The 20919-nt window shown below is 38.9% G+C and overlaps 1 protein-coding gene across 1 annotated transcript in view; it reads left to right on the top strand.

Annotated features, from left to right (window-relative positions):
• The window catches only part of VSNL1 (visinin like 1), a 127888-nt gene that overhangs the window by 65251 nt on the left and 41718 nt on the right, over positions 1–20919 (top strand). The window lies entirely within an intron of this gene.

Here is a 20919-nt window from a genome sequence, read left to right as displayed (position 1 = left end):
ATTTATTCTCTGTCCATCTTGTCGCACTGATTAGTTTACACTCTGGTAAAACAATATTACAAGAGGTTAAAATATAGAATAAATACATTAAAAACATTAAAATCAACAAAGAAATAATTAGGCAGGGAGTAAACATTTTTCAAAGTAATATCAGAATTGTTTCATTCAGGTTTAATAAATTGATTTTTGTCTTTGGGGTAAATTATTTTTATATAGAAAACTTTGCAATATTGGCGAATATATAGGATAGAAAACTTTTCATTAACTAGCATTAACTTTTTTAAAGGAGAGGAGATAATGGGTGCATGAGCTTGCCTGTGAGCAAGGCCAATGTTCTATCTGGGAGAACTCGGGTGGAGGGAAGGCCTGAGGCAAGCCAGATCTCTTAATGCTAACCGTTTATTGCTAACAGGTTGCCAACGTGGCATTTCACTACGCGCATGTCTCAGATAATGACAACACTGAGACCCTGCTTGACAGCTCTTTATATATGCCGGCTGTCATGCAGGAACCAATCAGAACCGAGTATGGCACCACCTAGTGGAACCAGGAAATTGCCATACACAACAGCCAATACAGATGAGAACTGAAGATTTGAGAAAGATACCATGAAGGATCACAACCTAAAATTGAATGAATCTATTTATAATGTATTTGTACAGCTAAAAGAACTTAGTATTCCTTTTATTCTTGCTGGTCAACATTTACTTTAAATGTTTTATTATATATAATCCTTATGTTTTTCCTCACTCTCTCATTTCCTATTTATCTCCTCAGATGTGCTGTTAAACACACACACACACACAGAGAGAGAGTTAATTAAAACGGCACATCATACAAGGTACAGAAGATTTAACTGATCTCTGTATTCTTCCACAGATGTACTCAAAATAGATTCATTTTTTCCAGATCTCTGTCCCAATATATATGTGACAATTTGGAGGCTGTTTATTCTACCAGTTCTTTATTTACTTCTGTTGGTTCACTGGGGATTTCCAGTGGCTGAGGACTACCACTCCAGCAAATGAAAATAACATCATTAACTGTGTTTTCAAAGTCAACATGGATTCCAGAAACAACTCTAATACAGCCAAACAGGCAAAGATCCTGAAAACTTGATAGAAGAATTGAGAATCAAGTTAAATCAAAAACAAATTTTGGTCCAAATAGAGGATTTTCTTAGGCAGATTAATATCAGCTGAATTTAGATGGGTAGTAAGGATCTGTAATCACAGTAATACCCACCACTCGGTATAACTGGAGTCTGAAAGTGACCAGGAACCCATTATTTTACATAAAAAACTATTTCAAGTATACTGTATACAACACAGTTTCAAATCCATTCATGAGGGCCATATTACATTTTCACCGAGTTGATGCAATTTTATTTCTAATTTTGACTGGTCAAAACTGAATTTGGGGAGGTGACATCTAGATTGGTATACTAGATATCGATCAAGATGTCTAGATACAATTCCTAGGTTTACGCTACGTGACTGAGCAATATTTTGACTGATTATTGCAATGTCAGGGAACATGAGAGCTGACATTGTTCCTGGATTGTCTGAGGTTTTTAAAATGAAAGCTGGGTATGAAAAGCTGATCAGGGTAAAGATTTCCAGGTTCAACTTATTTTTTTCCCTCAAGGCTAATGCATTTGTTGAAAGTAAGTGTACTTGCAGGTACGTATGGTTTACTAGATGCTAACCAAGGATACACAGCTTTCTCATAGATCTCCCTGTAGAAATACACTGTATGCAAGAACAGGGCATACTAACTATACTGGGTCATTACTAATAGCAAGAGAAGGAATAGGAAAACCACATTGTTCCTCATGGACTCACTTTGTAGCACAATTATGAAATATAGACTATATACAATTGTAAAGTCTTTGATATTTGCTTTCATTACTGGTAATTTTCTGAAACTGGTCTGATCAACTCTGTATTACAGTCATGGACCAGCATAAAACTTATCTGCTATTACATATATTGAAAATCACATTCTTAACACTTAAAACTTAGAGAGAGGTCAATTTGGCTGCATGCTGCTTTGTCATTTTTATGGTCTAATATTATAAAAGATAACAATGTTTTATATTATTTAAGCTAGGGCCTTATTGTATCCATACTAGTTCATTGAAAAGGGAAGAGAAAGGGTACGGTATTTTTCCTGCCTGCAGGTGTCATGCTTAATAATTTTCACTAACTATATTGTTAGTATGCTTTTGTGGAGCTATATTTGATTCTGATTCAGTCAATTTTTCTACTACTTATGGATGATAAACCATTTATGACGAAGTTTATTTTATGGGCAAAATCTATTTTATCAGAGGTAGTCGCTCTTCATTAAACTAAATCTGGTATTCTGTATGGTTAGAAATTCCAGAGGGCTTGTCTTTTGAGTAGAAAGGGAAGGGTTTTGTGGCTCCCTAAAGACCAGCAAACTGATTGTAACACAAGCTTATTGGCTGGGCTCTAATCCATGAAAGCTTTTAACAAATCTGTTTGTCTTTATGCAGCCCCAAGACTATTGTTTATGTTGCAGCTGCCCCTCCAGAAGACTACCTATAATAAAGTCTATTTGATTATATTTCATGGTATGAGAGAACAGATAATGGATGATGAAAACACAGGAGGAGTTTTTCCCAACATGCTACAAAACTACACACACAGACAAATGGAGACATGCTTAATGCAAGACTGAGATTGGAGTAGAGGTTTTCAATGAAGGGCTGAAATGTCAGCCAGCTTGGCCAAAATGAAACAAGATTCTCTTTTTGATTGTCTAAATTACAAGCAAAGTAAGATTAGCTTCACTAAGATTCTAGCTTTTCAATATCCCTGAAAACCACAAAGAAACATTTTTTTTCAATTTCTAGCTACATTTCCTTGACTCAGGAGAATTACCTTGTTTCCACGAAAATACAATCTGTCCTGAAACTAAGGCCTTGCCACATTTTTCGCGTGGGCAAAAATATACCCCCCCTCCAGCCAGGCAGAGCATCGCTCACCGACCTAGTGGTATCCCAAAGGCACCAAGCCGTAGGAGCCGGAGGGGGAGAAAGTCGTTCACATTGCTTGCTGCATTCGGGATACTTCTAGGTTGGGGAGTGGCGTTCTGCCTGGCAATAAGCCCTCCCCTGATAATAAGGCCCAAGCCATATTTTGTGGGTCAAAATAAAATAAGACCCTGTCTTATTTTCGGGGAAACACGGTAGAACTCTAAACTTGTGACATTTGTGGAAAAGAAATGTAAAAAGAATTAGCAGGACATTTTCCCAAGATTGATAATAAAGTATACAAGATACAATTAGTGGTGAAGTTATTTCATAAAAGGAAAATGAAATACTTCTCTAAAGCTATCCTTAAGCAAAGAATTGGTAATTTTGAATCTATGAGTTATACAGCTTCCTTTTTTGTCCCTCCAGAATTTCTTCTGCACTATGTTTTGATGGACAGCTAAAAACAAGTATTTTAGAGATCTGTTTCTCTGTGTTGTTTAAATTCATCACACTGAAGCTCTTCTCCCAATATATTGACATAATTTAAATTGATGTTTTATAATTCACTCTGCAATAAGCTGCCTAGAGTTGTGTTTTCAAAAAAACATACTATCTGATTACTTCTGATTTTTTGGCTAAGTCGGTTCTCCAACAGCATGCTGATTATGGAAAGCAAAAGGAGAAAAATATTTTCAAATGAGCACATTTTTTCTACTTTTATATAAAATTTATTGAAGAAAAATATTTTAAAAAGTTAAAAAGTACAGAAAATTATAAAATATAGAAAAGTGGGATATTTTTTAAAAGGGAAGAAAGAAAGAAAGAAGAAAAAGTGAAGTGCAGGATAGATCCAGAAAGAAAAAATAAATGACAAAATAAAAGAAATGTTGAGAGAAGCATCTTCCAATCTTCTTTGCAACAGTTACATGGTTAATACTATTTCCACCATCTTAGATTACATTATATAGTTTCCAACTTCCTATATACAGCTGTTTTTAATCAATAAATTCATAAATCACCAGTTCATATTTATCCATTTTCAGCAAAAGGTCCATAAAGGGTTTCCAATCTTTTTATGAAAGTCAATTTATTGCAAGTTCCTGCCATCTAAATGTTTCACCCTTTCATCGTGGGTATTTTTGCATTTTTCATCTTTGTGCTGCCTTTCAGTTTTATAATGAAATTTATCTCTAGCCTTCTGAAGGAAAAAAGGGGGGAAAGAAGAAAGAATGTCTTAACTAAACAGACATGAACTTATATCAGCTATCACCCAAGTGAAGCAATTTCAGATGCTGTCAAGGATTAAGCATATGCTTAATTTTCCTACTGCAATGTGACAACATATGCTTTATTCTTTGTTGTAATGGAGTTCAAAGTATCACAACATTACTACAGCATTGTTTTCTTTGTAGATTTCTTGAATGTGCCATTAAGAAGGGTAGAGACACCTTTTTAGAGCCTGCCAAGGGTTCATCACTGGCAATGCAACATTTTGTCCTGTTTTTATGTAGCTTCCTATAAGACTTCTGTTTTCTCTCTCAAGAACCGCCTACTCACATGAAAAGAGTGTGTGGTGCCAAATACCTCCTCACATAGTAGGCAACAGCAGTTGCTTATAACCTTGTGGGTTTGTCAGGAGCCAGAAAAGTGTTGCTTCGTGCCACACTCGCTCAACCATTGTCTTATTTCCAAAAACACGGCTATACCCCACATACAGTAGCTTGGAGACATCCTTGCAAAATAAAATTAAAAGGGAGATAGATCAGTGTAGTGATTTGTTTGGAAGTGCATACCTGCCCAGAAAAATAAGTCAAAAATAAGCTGACGTGACAGAAAGCTTTTCGGTGGCTGTTCTTTGTGGAACACCTTCCCTCCAGCTGTTCAACAGAGCCCATCTTTTTAGTCATGTGGAAGGCTGTTAAGAACTTGGTACCTTTAGTAAGATACCAGATAGGACAGGATGGTAGAATAGATAGTATGGAAGTAGGGCAACTGAGCCTACTATGGGGCATTCAAGGGGATAATTAATTGTTTTATGGTTTACTGTTTTTTCTGTTTTATGATTGTTTATTAGCTTTATTGTTATTGTGAGCTGCCCAGAATTGCTTAAAGTGGGCAGTCATATAAATGTGGCCGAAGGTTCGTTCTCCGAGTTTGTGGGTTGGTTCCCAAACATTTAGGGGATGTCAGTTTCAATGTTCTGCTCTGCTCAAAACAGAACACTGACTTCCCCTAAACTTCGCTGAAGATGCTACCTAACCTGGCAACAAAACATTTGGAAACCAACCCACAAGCTCAGAGAATGAAACTTCATTGCAAGTCATATGAATCTTATAAATGAATAAATGAAACATCTCAAAGGTTGAAGGGGTAGTTTACCTCCTGATAAAAGTGTATTTCACCTCAATTATCAGGGGGGTCATTTTATGAGACTAATCATACCATGCTTTCAAAGTTAAAGCCATTTGTTCAAAAAGGTGAGAGACCCCTTCTTCCCCACCCCCTATTACACTTCATATCAGCTCCCTGGATGCCGTTCTACCTTCTTAGCCAACATAGGAATTGATTCTTGGAATTGAAGCTCCACATATTTGGCAAGGATGAGTGTCATGTACCAGGTTTTTTTAAGACCAGCCAATGGCTGCCGTCAACGACATAATTTGAGGAGCGGAATTACTCAGAATTTTGTAAGCAGTAGTAGTCTCTACTCGGAGAATCCTTGACCAATATTACCAGGTTCCTCAGATAATATAACTCAGTTTCACTCAGGCTGTTGAAAGTTCATAAGCCAGAATAAGGGAGTCATGATCAATTGTAACAGAGCTGATAAATTGTAGTGCTGGCTTGCTGGGTTTCACAAAGGGTTGTTTGGCTGATTATGTGAAGCTGTATCGCATTCTGGCTGAGAAAGTACACACTTGTTTGCTGAGCACTTGACCTAAGAGGGTGTTTCCCAACCTCTGCGGATTTAAGATGTAAGGACTTCAATTCCCAGTGTTCCTTAGGCAGGAGAAGGGCTCATAGCAGTGGTGGGTTCCTACCGGTTCGGACCGGTTTGGCTGAACCGGTAGTAGTTTGGCGGCCTGGGTCGCTGGAACTGGCAACGACCCAGACCTGCCATACCCCCGAACCGGTTCTCTGGACGGCACCATAGGCAGCGCCTTTTTTTTTTTTTGCTTCTGCACATAACGAGAGCACTACACATGTGCGCACAGTATGCATCAAGTGCTCGCATGGCGCAGCCATGAGCGAACCAGCAATAGCAACTGCCAGAACCCACCCCTGGCTTACAGCTGCAGCCTTCCTATTAATCTGGTGATGTGATTGTGGGCGGAGTGACATTTCTAACTGCTTAGTCTCAGACAACATCTTTTAAAAGGAAGTAGGAATTTGTAACTAGATCAATAATCAAGAATGAGAAATTTTGTCAGGGAAGTTAGTAGAACTAGGAGATAGGATAAGATATCTCAAATCCTGCCAAAAAGGAGATAAGAGGGCAGCCATAGTGACTTGTTGTTTGTATCATGTTTACTTTCTTACTAGGTATCATAATTATACCTTTCAATTGTTCCGGAAAAGAAGGTGAAAGAACTGGAGGCCAGCTTTTTTATTTGAGACACATCAGGGAAAGCGAGATGTAAATATTCAAATAAATAATGTCTAAAAACTTTTAGATTTGGATATGTAATATTCAAAGAATAGCACAATTTAGGAAGTTAGTCTGCCTGATCAAATATGAAGTGCGGTCTACTCCTTTATTGTTTCTCTGCAGGCACCGATCTTGGTTACAAGTGTGTTTCAAGCACTTTGCTTAGTGTTCTGTTGGCTCCCTGAGGAAATGCCTAGTGCTAATACTAGGATGGTAAAATAATTTCTGTAACGGAGCACTATGAAATTTTAAGTGTAGGCTATGATGTCCCTAGAGAATGCAGTGGAAGAAATTACATAAAGGAGAGGAGCAATTTTCCAAAACATACAGATAGTGTATAAGCATAGTGGCAAAAGAGAAAAAGCTTAAAGTTTGATCTACTTACTAAATGTAAGCTTTCATGAATTAGGGTTCATTTTATCAGAAATATGAATTTGCTTTGGCAACTGGCAATCATACACTGGAGAGGGGGGAAAGAAGGAAACAAATGTCAGGAAAAGCATCTGAGGTAATTCAGTTGATACTTAGGCACTAAGAAAGTAGTGTGTGGCAACTCAGCTGCAGAAAAAGTGCTTCCCAACTTAAAGTACTGTACATTTCTGATTTGGGCTTAAAAGCTGTTGCAGTACGTGGGGATAAACAGGCTCAGACTCAATTAAGATCAACTAAAATAATTATAAATACAAGTAAGAGAATACTTCAGATTTTAAATGTTAAATATTTTAAAATAGATTTTAAATATTTAAAACTAATTCACCAAATTGCAAAATAATCTTGTGAATGTATTAAAATATTATATAGTTAAACTGCTAAACTAGTTTGTGATTCAGTGGTGGGTTGCAGGCGGTACGCCCCAGTACGGATGTACCGGAGCCTGCCCAGAGCTGTTCCAGTAAGGTGCTCTGGAGGGCCCATCCACCCACCTGAGCTCCTTACCGTGTTTTAAAGCTTTTGGCGCTTCTGCGCACATGCGTGGCGCATAGAGCGCCTGTGCGACATGCCGCCAAGCAGCTGGAGCGTCACGGAGGCTTGCAGAAGCATTGTTTGCAGCTACAATGCATCCGTATGCTGTGCGTGTGTGCCGCGCACGTCCATGTGGGCGACGCCGGGCCTGTTCCAACCGTGCCGGTTGGAACGGGATCCGGAACCCACCACTGATGTGATTGCATACAAAAATCATTGTGAACACATATTTGAACAAACCAAACACATATCAGAAAAACAGCATAAAAACATGCAAATGTTATATAGTTATACCATGTTAATATTAAAAAATACTTTTCTACATAAAGCTATGGTAGGTGTAAGAATTTTTCTTTTGGAGAAGTTAAGGTCCCACGCCAACAATATAAAGCAAACATCATTCTAGGAACAGGTAGAATCTCAATGAGGAAGCAGAATTCTGAAAGTAGGACACCACTTGTTATAGGAAAGACATTGAAGGATCATGTGGTCTTAGAGCCACAAGTTCTTTTAGATCACACAATCAAATTTGCTCTGCAAAATGACCACATTTCAGTTACTTGGCAACCAACTCACCTGCAAAAAAACTATTCTCCAAGGCACCTGAGTGTAGAACAAGAAGCAATGGGTGGAAACTAATCAAGGAGAGAAGCAACTTAGAACTGAGGAGAAATTTCCTGACAGTTAGAACAATTAATCAGTGGAACAGCTTCCCTCCAGAGGTTGTGAATGTCCCAACACTGGAAGTCTTTAAGAAGATGTTGGATAGCCATTTGTCTGGAACAGTATAGGGTTTCCTGCCTAGGCAGGTGGTTGGACTAGAAGACCTCCAAGGTCCCTTCCAACTCTGCTATTGTATTGTATTGTAATAGAATATTACCTGCAGCAGCAGAGGGGAGTATTTGGCCAACTCAGAATCTTCCCAGAAAGTGGCCCAGATTAAGAGACTGTGCGTTCCCAAACTGGATGGGGGAGAGGGGAAAAAGTTTTGGGGTATCCACACCCTGGAATCTCTCAGGATATATCTAACAGTGCTAGCTTTAGTTTAGCAAAATTCTGTCCATTAGGTGCAAGCACATAATGGACTGAACTCAATTTTGATCGCATGACCTGGTCTCTCAGCTTGGGACTGACATCCCCTTTATAACCGGTGGCAGCAGTCCCCATTCACAGGATCCCAATTTACAATGTTTTCCTCCCATTTCCAACAGTGGTGGGTTTCCATTATTTTTACTACCGCATGCACAGAACCATCTGGGCGGGTGGGCGGAGCCTGCTGCCACCCCTACTATTGGTTCACTCGATCTGGGCCGAACCAAGAGCAACCTACCTCTGGTTTCCAAACTTTTCAGCCAGTTTCGGGGGGGGGGGGGGAAATGATCCAATAGTTATACATAGATAGAGCCATGGTGACACAGTAGTTAGAATACAGTATTGCAGGCTAACTTTGCCCACAGCCAGGAGTTTGATCCTGATCAGCTCAAGGTCAGTCAAATGAGGACCCAGGTTTAAGGTCAGTCAAATGAGGACCCAATATGCAGCCACTGTAAACCACCCGGAGAGTGCTGTAAAGCACCATGAAGAGGTATAAAAGTCTTAAGTGCTACTGCTATTGCTAGATTCACTTAATGACACCTGGAAGAAATACTCGTAAAATTGGGTTTGGTCACGTGGGTGTCTTGACTTACGGCCATCATGACTTGACAAAAATTCCAGATTCATTACTGTTCAGGAATGTATTTCACACTGTAAAATATTTCCAATTTATATGCAGCTACTATATTATTACCTAAATTGTTCAGAACTACCTGGAGAGCTCAATCCAATACCCACTGTTGAACTGCAGTTCTAGCTCTTGTTAGCCCCATTACCAAGAAGCTTGGCAAAAGAAGTTGCACTGGGATAAATCATTCCAGGTTCAAGTTTTTCAGAAAGAAGATAATTTGTCTAGAAAGGTTATGGTGGCCTGAGAATCACTGGAAAAATGAAGCTTAAGCCAGAAACAGAGGTAGTATATGACTCTAGCTATATTACGTTAACATTGGCTATTTTTTTTACACATTGAATTGAGTCAGAATCATTATATATATTTCACTCTGGTTATTGTTAATACTAAAAATAATGTTAAAATATTTTACTCTTTAATTGAGGAGGTGCTAGTCATTTGCCAGGTATTTTACTCACTCCCCAAATCTTTGGTTTATAAAGTTCAGTGAATTTTCTATCTCGGGATTCTTGACATTGGCCTGACAGATGAAAACATAAGCTCTTCCACATGTCACCACTTCTTCTCTCCTTTTACTCCACAGCATGTGGAAACCAACCATATGTCTTTATTCCTCCTAACCTTGGAATATTGACAATAAGCAAGGAGTAACAAAATCCAATCAGTGCTTCCTCCAGCTTAGGAAGGGCTTCAGAAACTTGTATTCACTCAATATCCCACCTCCTAAATTCCAGGAAATCTGCATATTTTCTCACCAATCATAATTGACTTTTGCAGTTTATGTTTTATGTGAATGATTATCATATCCATACAGTATATGAATAATTTGAAAAAAACAACAACAACTCAAAACCCTAAGCAGTTGATCTTTAGGGCAAGCCCAGACCTTTTGGGAATTAAAAAAAATGAGTTGCCCTTCCCCCTTCCCGAATTTCAGCATCATAAATCCCCAAATGAAAGAGAACAGGACAACATTGTCAGAACCCTAAAGCACAAATGCCATGTGTGGGGGATTCTTTGTCACACAGCTTCTCCTCCAGAAATGAAAAATCACTGGCCCTCCAGATGTTGCTGAAACCTGAGACCCAACAGATATCAGCATATCCGGTGCTGAAGGATGCAGGATGGATACTGCTTCATTGAGGAGATGTTGAAAGTCTATTAATGTGCTATGTGAACTAAGTATGATTTGCAACTACAAATAGGACACAGCTATAGAGGCTGACCATGCCCAATCTATCCCTATGAAGTAGAAGCCCAATGAGCTTCTGTTCTTAAGAGCCAGCATAGGTAAGCTGTCAGTACAAACTTGGACCATAATAAAGTAGGGGTCAAAATCTCCTAGACTTCTGCCTTTCCATTCAAACCCAATTACACCTTCTATTCAATCAGCTCAAGACATGAAGTTATGAGAGAATAATGCAGATGGCACATGGGGATATAAGGGTTAAGGTCAATGTGCACGGTCCTTTCCTGTATCTTTTTAAAGCCTCACCTATGCAGATAAATGATGTAACAAGGCTTTGAAGAAGCAGCTTTTCCTTACTGTGTTTACAGCACTCTGATCATAACTGATAGATCAGCAACAATTATGCACTGTCACAACTGGTTTCTTTCCTGATAGAGACAAAGCGCATTTGAACAGCATCGTTTATAGGCTGGTGCCTTATTAATGAACAGTCTAGATATCTTGTGTAATTGTGAAAGACAGTAGTTGAAAGTCAGGTCATGTTTCTGCTAATCATGGACTGTGAACATTTTAGCACCCTGGGATAGCATCTTTATTTTCGTTAAATAAAGCAAATTTGTCTCTCATTCTATTTGGTTTTCACTAGAGTTTGCATGAATTGCTGTATTTTTCTCAACAGACCCACTGATTGCAGAGCTGTTCCAGTGTGCTTGGTGTTCAAGTTTTCTCTCTTAATTATATATCTCCAGCAGGACAAAATAGCACAGAAGAAAACATTTGTGCTGGAAGATTAGGTAGCTAAAGCTAGAAGTGGAGTACAAAAGGAAAGAATTTGCTTTATTTCCTCTGTGCCTATATTACAATGGGTGTTCACTGATTTTATAAACTGCTTACTGCTTGGGGATATCTGTTTCATCTGAGCAGTGCGTAGAATGTGGAAATTAAATTCGGCTATCTCCTTCAACAATAAATACCAGTAACAAATATCAGAACCTGAAATATAAATTAGCCACTTTTTTAATACAGGGAGGTACTAAAAGTTAAATCTAGGGAAGTATTAGGTTAAAAGTCTGTTAAAAAAAATCACAGTTAATATAAATCCAATGATGCTGGTGTAGGATAATGTAAGAAATATACAGCAGCAGTCCCTATGCATGGATCAGGTCACTTCCAAATGTAATTTGAGGTGCCTTTTAGGGGGTTAAAATAAACAACTACAGTTGCCCACTAATCAAAATGGATCATACTTTCCAAACAACTCTCTAACTCTAGTAATGGTACATGCACATTCTGGGTATTTCTCATTTGGAAAATGCAATGTCTACTAACTGCCCTCTTCTGTAGGACCTTCATTTGAATGTGTGTTGCTTATGTCCCATTTACTGTTGCTACTCTTTTGAACATCTGATCTGCATATACAATCTATACATGCCTGTTTTTACCTGTATGCTCCAAACCCTCCTTATTTCTAGGCCAGTGATGGCTAACTTTTTGGTGTCAAGTGCCCAAAGTGCGTGTGTGTGAAACCCCAAAATGCAACCCCCTGCGCATGTGCGTGCATCCCCGTGCATGCACCCCACCCCCGAGACCATTTTTGCCTTCCAGGTTGGTGCAGGACGCCTTCCAGGGGCACGGGGTAACGCACACACACAAACCCCCAAAATGCAATGCAAGCGCCCCCCGCGCATGAACGGCAGAGACCCGAAGACCAGCTGGCCAGTGGGAGGTGCACATGTATGCACAGTGGAGCTGGGCTGGGGAAATGGCTGGTGTACCCGCCGAGAGAACTCTTTGTGCCATAGGTTTGCCATCACAGTTCTAGGCTATTAGATTACTAGACTGTAGAGCCCTTGAATCCATGGGAATCAAGAAACGCCTCTATTAATGTTTTATTAAATAGAGTTCAATGAAACTTCCTGGATAGCTCCCTTGTGGAAAAGAACACTGTATCATTTATATTGCACTTATCCTGACACTGCAATTTATTTATTGAGGTAATACTCACATTAGATGAAAGATCAGAAGACTCTCCGCTGCTCTTTTACAGAATGAATGCAGCTGATTTCTACTGAGCATATTATCTGGGTTAAGGCAGGAGCATATGAACAACTTGGGAGATTTTAATGTGGGCTTTCCAAATATTCCTGAGCCACAATTCTCATTATCACTCACCATTGGCTGGGGCTTCTGGGAAAAGTTAACCAATATTTAGAGTTGGCCACCGCTACCTAAGATAATTTGTTCTATGGTTGGAGCAGGAGTCAGCTCTTAGTACTTTTTTCTTTGCAATACTTGTACATTCTTACTAGTTGTAATCGCAACTGCATAAATGATTTCCATGGAAGTGCCACAAACAGATTAGCAAGGTGAATAAGATCTATCCTGATAGCATGGACTCTAAAATGAGATTTCAGCTCTGTTGCACTGGAGAATATACCTACTATAGTAACTGTTAACTTGGGAACTCCTGCTCAGTATATTGGTGGGGTCACATATCACACTAAGCCAGTGATGGCGAACCTTTTGGCTCACGTGCCAAAAGTGGGGGGAGTGCAGGGGGGTTGTGTGCAGGTGTGCCACACACGCGCATACTTCCCCCCTCTGCACGCATGAGCATGTGACCAGCGCTCCCCCTGTTTTTGGCGCTATTTTTTCGCCCTCCCCAGGCTCCAGAGGCTTTCTGGAGTGACTTCTGGTTTGGTCGTAAGGCCGTTTTTTGCCCTCCGGAGACTTCAGGGAAGCCTCCTGAATGTCCAGAGGGCAAAAAAATAGCCCTATGAGCAAACTGGAAGTCTGTTCCTCAAATTCCAGTTTCCCCTTAGGGCCGGTTTTTCTCACTCCAGAGGCTTCGAGGGCGAAAAATGTCCTCAAAAGAAGGCTGAAGTCAGCAGACCAGCACGTGCATGTGCGCTGGAGCTGATAGGGCAATGCCTCGTGTGCCCTGACAAATGGCTCCACGTGCCACCTGTGGCACGTGTGCCATAGGTTTGCCATGACGGCACTAAGCCATAGTGTATTTAGTTTGATTTTCGACTTAATTTGCTGGGTGAATCCAGTCAACTGTGGCTTATTCCATAATGATGACTAAATAAAACAGAGGTGGGGAACTAATGGCCCTTTTATGACTTGTGGACTTCAACTCCCAGAATTCTTGAGCCAGCTGGCTCAGGAATTCTGGGAGTTGAAATCCACAAGTCATAAAAGGGTCATAGTTCCCAAACCCTGAAATGAAATATAACAGTCCAATGAGTGAACTAGAAGTGGTATTCATCAGGTTCTGACCACTTCTGGAGAACTGGTAGTGGAAATTTTGAGTAGTTCAGAGAACCGGTAAATGCCACTTCTGACTGGCCCCGCCCCCATCTATTCTCTGCCTCCTGAGTCCCAACTGATTGGGAGGGAATGGAGATTTTGCAGTAACCTTCCCCTGCCACGCTCACCAAGTCACACCTTATTTTACTACTGGTCTTTAGAACCCCACCACTGAATCCCACCACTGGAGTGAACCCTCTTCTTATGAGTGTTTAGGAGTTTAAGAGTGCCTGGGGCTAGTAACCAAGCATTAGCTGCTATTAGCCAGCCATTCTGTTTATTGTCCTTTCAAACAAGAAGAATTATACAGTGTTATGAATGCAGATACTGTCTAATGAGGTTACGCATCTCAGTATTATTTAGACTGAAATTTATTCCACAACTTTTGAGGAAGGATTTTGTCCCACTCCTTTAGGCTGCTTCCCAAATTCTTATTTTAATAATATGTTTCGCCTAAATTGTAAATTTTAGAGATATCCAACATTTGCACCGCAATTTTTTTCCAAGTCCTGAGATATCTTAAGATTTTAGAGACTTAAAACATTTCCAAGAGCTGGAATAGATTTCTCGCTAAATAAGCACTGAAACTTTCTGCCCATAATAATAATAAACCTGCATAAGGGTTTCTTGTATCAGAATTTACAATACGTAACATATAATGGTAAATTTTTTGACATATTTAGTAAGCAGGAGGTCCCTTTGGTTGCATGCTGATATCTAAACCACCATATGGTTTAATTTGGAAAATCATATCGGTTTTCATGATGGTATTGCAGGCAGATACCATTTTGCTGTTAATGTGCACTGAAAAAAAACCAAAATCCAGCAACATGACACTCTTTTTAGAAGGATTGTGAGAGTTAAGTAATACTTCCCCAAACGTGACATTTTGTTTAAAAGAAAGAATAAAGATTTATATTCAATATCAGCGAAAGAAGGAAATGGCAGAAATCCCTGCAAGAAGAATAAGCTTTTGAATCTTTTTTTAAAATATTTTTTATTTTTTATTTTCAAAACAAACACAACACATAAAATCTTCCTTCTTTACATACTGTAGAAAGTGTATCAGTTGGTTACAAAAGACTTTCGTGCATCTCTTCCACAGTCATCAACCATAATTCATATTAACTCAAGTATTTTAACTCAGATATATTTATACATGTTACCATCATCATACCTCCATTTTCATTTGACTATAATTGTTTAAAGGTCCTTCGTCATAAAATATACCACGATTTAATACATAACCACATACTGGCATTTCATTTACTATTTCTAAAATCCTCCAATAACACTGAATCCTCCTTTCTAAATCACTGTTTACAATTTACATCCAGTTTCCTTATGTTGAACCCATACATACATACATACATACATACGTACATACATACATACATACACACACACACACACACACACACACACATATATATATGTTGTTATCATTATCCCTCCTTTATTTGACTATATCCTGTATCATAACATTTCCCCCCCCTAATAATCAAGACTTAACTGAATCTAACTTTGTTCTTTTTTATTAACCTTTATATATAATCAAAAAGATTTCTAATCTTCCTTTCATGGGTACCATTCAATATTCATATCCAATTATTACTTATCATAACACTACACATGTATACATTATTATCATTATCAATTATTTATTTAAGTATATCTATTATCACTAAATTTCACCAAGTTTAACTAGTTTTAAATTATACACTTCCATCTATCAACCTGTATCTTTCCAGTAGCAAAACAGTCTCGTGTCTTCTGCTATTTGTGGTATCAGTCCTCTAATCATCTCCTTAATCAAATTTGTATGGATTCCTCTTAGCAACTCATTGCTTATAGAATCTCTCATGTAATTTCGATGCCCTTCCTCTGTTTCCTTAATCATCTTATCTTTAATTGTCAGTAGTGTTATCAATGATGTTGCTAATAAAATTTCTCTCTTTAAATCCATCAATTCTTTTGTTTTTTCTTCTTCTGTGTCTTGCCATCTGGGGTAGAGTTCCCCTCCATTTAATTCCTCTTTCTGTATTCCACTCTTTCCTTTTCCAGACACAAACCAATCACCATAAATATCAGCAGATTTAATTTCTTTATGGTCATTTTCCTCTTCGGTTTTTAGGATTCTAACCTCCACTTTTTCCACTTGATAAACATCTCCAACTTCTTCATCATATTTTACTGTTAGATGCTCTAAGTCTTCCAACTTCTTCTCCGTCCTCTCAAATGTGTTTGATAATTTCTGAATTTCTAAGAATATCTTTTGCAGGCTTAAGGTTTCTTTCTGCTGTTGAAGTTGTGCCATAATCTCCAGCTAACAAACACTGCTGCTCTGGCTTGGAAGGTTCTTACAAGATTAAGCATAAATTCACAATAAAGTTTTATTTTCACTTTTCTCTGTTTAAAGATATACTTCAAAGGGACATCTGTATGCTTTTCTTCTTATCACTCTCTATAAACAAGCAGTGAGACCTTGGAGTGCCAAGCCAGGATAATCAGTAAGGAAAGTAAAAGTGTTTCGTTTCCAATACACAAACCTCCAGCCTCCGAGTAGCAGTGTTATTGTTACAATTTTCTTTGTTTCTTTTTGTATCTTTTTTATATTCCAAGTTTAAAAAGGTCCGATTCTTGAATGAGTTAGAGAAAAACCCACAGTAATGAAAGAGGAGAATTTTAGTCTATAGGTTACAAAGAATAATAAAAGAAAAAATAGAAGAAGAAAACTTAATCCATTCATTTTAAAAGGCTTGCATAAATTCCATCCATGAACATAGCATTTAAAAAGTAAGATAACCCACTGTCCAAAATCATTCAAAGCTTAATTCCACCGCTTATTTCTTCTGTTCTCCAATTTAAATTAATTTTAAGTTTTTTATAGGCAGTCTTTTTTAAAACGGTAAAAAATCCTCACCAGCTGAAAACACTTTCTCTTTCCGTATCCTTCCATTTTGGAGCCGCCCCAACTTCATCAGCCTTGGCTGGATTTTTTGTCACCAGCTTGAAGAACTTCTCTTGCATCGATCAGGGACTTTGTGATGTCCCTGAGGTCAGCAAGACGTATTCTTCCTGTTCACCATCTCTGCGGTACGGTTTAGGTGTGATTGGACCACCCAGGCAAAAGTATAGGCTGCGGTCTCGGAGCATCGAGACCCCACGTCCGTATCGTCGCAACATTGGCTCCTCCTTCAGGCTTTTGAATCTTTGAAGACTGCAGTGCAGTATGCAAAAGTTCAGGAGGTGTTATTTGCTTCTTTTAAAATACCCCATCCTTGTCTGCTCCGGTTGACTCAAATATCCAATAACTGAGTAACTGTTCTGCAACTAAACATGGTGCCCTTCTGCCATTTCTCAGTGCTTCATTTAAGCTGCTAAACTGGAATGCTCTTATCCTTGCTACTATTTTAGATGATTATGCAAAGCATAGAGATCTGTAATGGTTTTCTCTTACCTTCGCTATCGGTTCGAAACTGGGAGCTCGGGCGCGGTGCTTCTGCACATGCGCAGAGTATCCATGATGACATCTGGACAGGTAAGCGGAGCCTCCCACCACCGCCGCTACCAGTTTGCCTGAACCGGGCGAACCGGCAGACTATCACCTCTGTTAGAGATGGCTTATTTTCCTCACTGCAGGCATAGAGAATTGGGTACTGGTTTTGCCCTTCTCCCATAGATCAACTGGAAGGCTTTGTTTGGCTCATAGAAACTTTGGGAAGTTGTAAGAGCATGAAATTATTTCCAAAGAATGAATTTGAGGTATGAAATAAGTAGATATAGGGCCTCCAGATCTTTTGAATCTAATTGTCACCAAGTAAAATAAAACTTGCCAGATCCAAGGTGTAGGACTTCCATATCTGTATCGCAGAAGACTAAATTACCCAAGGGTCTGTCAAATGTTAATTTTCTGTACTCCTTGTTGCCATCTGATGATCCTTCTAGTTTATCTGCGGCCCAGATATGGTAGCTCTAAGTAAAGCATTTACCAAAAAGCATTGGTCACCTAGATGTGTAAACTCTCTGAAAATCAACTTTAATATGTACTAATATTTCTATATTTGCATTCCAGACAAAGAGGAATTTTGAGACACTTTAAGATTTTGAATAAATCAAATAACTATGCAGCATTTTCTTGGATAGTACCACATAGGGGGAGAAAAGCAAGCGTGTCACTTAAAAAAATTCCAGATTCTTAAGTTTGTATCATTTTCCAATGATACAAACTTAAGAATATTAATTAAATATTAATTAAATATTTCCTTTATGTGGTAATTGCACTTCCTTGCAAACAAGATTAGGAAATTAGACCACATAAAGGGATAATGAGTTTATTTTAAAAAAAAAAAACCTGTAGCAATTAACAGAAAATTAATTATAGCAATTTCCCCTCCACCCTGAACTCTGAAAGTATGCTCTTCCTACTTAGGGAGAGAAATTGAATTCTATCACCTATTGATTGTTATACTTTAATTCAAGGTAATTTTGCTTTTTGGTGGCTAATCTGATGATTTCAAAGATCCATAACTGGAGTTATATATAGCAGTAAATTAAGTTTATTTCACCACGCGTAGTTCTCAACTTACAACTCACAACTGAGTCCATAATTTATGTTGCTAAGTGGGAAATTTGTTTTGCCCCATGTTACAACTTTTTTTGCCACATTTGTTAAGTGAATCATTGCAGTTGTTAAATTAGTAACTTAGTTGTTTCCCCATTGACTTTGCTTGACAGAAGGTCACTAAAGGCGATCGTGTGACTCCAAGATACCGTCATAAAGGCGAGTCAGTTGCCAATATCCAAATTTTGATCACATGACCATGCGGATGCTACAGCACTCATGTGTGAAAAAATGGCATTTTTTTCAGTGCCATTATAACTTTGAACGGTCACTATTGTAAGTTGAATAGTATACTTGTAGTATACATGCCCCAGGCCGGCTAGGCATGGAACTGATTCAAATACAGGTTTGTCCTTATAAAACTGAACATGATGTGCCTTTAAACAAGGAGGCATTCCACGCATTCTTTACGAATGTTGTTCTCCATGTCTGAACTCCAGATTGTACATGCAACAATACTTGCCATGCTGAGGAGGCTGCTATATTGCTTTTGAATGAGAGGAAAAAACGTGAAAGAGTACAACTGTGATTCACTGAAATAAGCTAAGATTAGACCGTGGTAGGTTAATTCAGTTAAATTTCAGAACAGCAGATTACACCAGGAAGCCACTCTGCCACACGGTGCGGGAAGAATGTTTAACTAAATTTATTATTTTAACACATATCTCAATATTCCTTATAGTGACACAATAAATGAAATATTCATAGAAATCCATTTCTGCCTCACAGAACAATGCATATAAGTATGTTACTCAGATATGCATGTAAATATGTTACTCAGATAATATAAGTAGCTATTCTGACATATATCTATAAAACTAAGGGGTTCTAGTATGCCATCATTGTGTTTCTGCTGATCAAAGATGAATTATATAACAAACCTAGAAATGTAAATTTTCCTTCCTTCCTTCCTTGACAAACTGTTTGACCAAATATAATTTATTCCAAAGAAGAACAATTATTGCTTAAGAAACTATTCCTCTCTCAGACAATAATTTGGCCTAAAAGTAAAAATGTTAGAAAATTGTTAATATTGGTTGATTGCATCTAGAAAGTCATATCCACAGTACAGCTTCTGAACTCAATAAACTTAATGACTACACACCTGCTTTCATATTAAACTAGGTATATTGTAGAACTTCATAATGATAGATAGATAGATAGATAGATAGATAGATAGATAGATAGATAGATAGATAGATAGATAGATAGATGATAGATAGATAGATGATAGATAGATAGATAGATAGATAGATAGATAGATAGATAGATAGATAATAGATAGGTGGGTGGGTGGGTTTCGGCAGAAGCAAAAAACAAGATGCCAGCGCCTATGGCGCCACCCGGAGAACCGATTCAGAGCGTAGCAGGCCTGGGTCGCTGCCGGTTCCAGCAACCCAGGCTGCCAAACCACTACCAGTTCGGCCAAACCACTCCGAACCAGTAGGAACCCACCACTGGATAGATGACAGATAGATAGATAGATGATAGATAGATAGATAGATAGATAGATAGATAGATAGATAGATAGATAGATGATAGATAGATGATAGATAGATAGATAGATAGATAGATAGATAGATAGATAGATAGATAGATAGATAGATAATAGATAGAATTGCAGGCAAGTTGATACCAGATACTGAAAGAGGTAATTTTAGCTGACCCCAACAGATACTGTTAGATTCGGGCAACGAGAGAACAGACGGAGGACACGTAGTGACTTATCAGCTCTTTATTAGTAGTAGTAGTGATCCAGCTTGCTCTGTGGCCAGGGGGTTCCCCTTTTATAGGGATCGGGTACGCCTCTCGACCAATCAGAACGATACCTGTTTCCCGCTGTAGCGGCGGACCAGAGAGGAGACCTGCTGCGATATATGCTAATATCTAACACCCCTCCCCTCTTAGATGGAGCATTCCAGTTAGTTACATAGTCCTTAAGATACGTGGGTGTTTGCCTAACACGGGTGGAACGCCGCAGTTCTGGTTGATCTGGAGTGGTTTCAGGATCGGTTGCTTTTTCTGCTTCGCGTTCGGGGGTCTGCCAGCTTTCGTTGCTTTGGCGTTGTTCAGTTTCCCCTTCGACCTCTTGTTCTATCCTGGGCTCGTAGGCGTTGTGGTTCTCTGTGTTGGGGCTCTCGAGTGGCTGACTTTGTGCTGGCAGATAGTTCTCATTGTCAGCCCGCAGGTCTGAGTGTGCCAGGCGACCTCGTAGTTGATCGATGTGCCTTTTCCAATTTCGTCCGTCTTCAAGCTCTAGCAGATATGATCGTGGACCCGTGATTCCAATAATCCTTGCCGGCATCCACAATGTTCCCCCTGCATAGTTGTGGGAGTATACTGAATCCCCTATGTTAAAATTCCGAATTTTGCTTGTAGAGTCTGGGGGCGATGTGGCAGAGTAATTAGGGTGAAGATGGTCCAGGTGAGACCGTAGACGGCGGCCCATGAG

This window comes from Natrix helvetica (assembly GCF_964273705.1).
Source record: "Natrix helvetica genome assembly, chromosome: 2".
NCBI lineage: Eukaryota > Metazoa > Chordata > Lepidosauria > Squamata > Natricidae > Natrix > Natrix helvetica.
The sequence above is the reverse complement of the archived record's forward strand: the minus strand, read 5'-3'. Positions and strand labels throughout refer to the sequence as shown.